Here is a 1034-nt window from a genome sequence, read left to right on the forward strand (position 1 = left end):
AAATACTAAAATAAATCAAGGAGAAGAAATTTTTACGCAAATCCGTTAAACCAAAAATTATTTCATGATTAAACCAATGTATGTTTATATGTAGTTCGAATCAACTAAATTCGAATTTGATCTACACATAATTTGAATCATGTTGTTTCGAATTATACACAAAACTCACACACACTAATTCAAATCAACCTGATTTGAATTATACACATACAATAATTCGAATCAGATTGATTCGAATTACACCTCATTTATTAAAAAAAATTAATAATTTATTAAAAAATTTATTTAAAAAAATAATAATTTAAAATTAAAAAAATATATATTTTATTTCATGCATTAAAAAAATCTAACAAAATATTTAATTACGAGACTTCTTTAAAATATTAACGAGCTATCAATTCGAATTCCATACAATACTCTTTTGTCCATTTTTAATAGCTCATGAATATTTTTTAATAAATTTTTTTAAATTATATGGTGAGATATTACATGATTCGAATTACGCATGGGAAGTTCAATCACTCTGATTCGAATTATATGGTGAGCAATTCGAATTCTATACAATACTCTCCTGCCCATTCTTGATAGCTCATGAATATTTTTTAATAAATTTATTTTAATCATACCACAAAAAATATTTTATTCTATGCAAAATAATTTAAAAATGGCTTAAAAGATGTTAGGAGTACTATAAAAATTTGTAATGACTTAGGACATTAAAGAAATACTCTACATAGTCGATAATAATTTAGAAATTAAAGAAAATATATTTTTATCATGTATTTACCTAAATCACTAGAATATTACAAACTTTTATAGTACTCATAACATTTTTAAGCCATTTTTTAAAATTATTTTGTATAGAAAATGGCTTAAAATAGCTTAAAATGTCCTTTATTCTATGCAAAACAATTTTTAAAAAATGGTTTAAAAAATGTTAGGAGTATTATAAAAATTTGTAATGTCCTAATGACTTAGGACATTAAAGAAATACTCTACATAGTCAATAATAATTTAGAAATTAAAAAAAATAT

The sequence above is a fragment of the Arachis ipaensis genome, chromosome B03 (assembly GCF_000816755.2).
Source record: "Arachis ipaensis cultivar K30076 chromosome B03, Araip1.1, whole genome shotgun sequence".
Taxonomy (NCBI): Eukaryota; Viridiplantae; Streptophyta; class Magnoliopsida; order Fabales; family Fabaceae; genus Arachis; species Arachis ipaensis.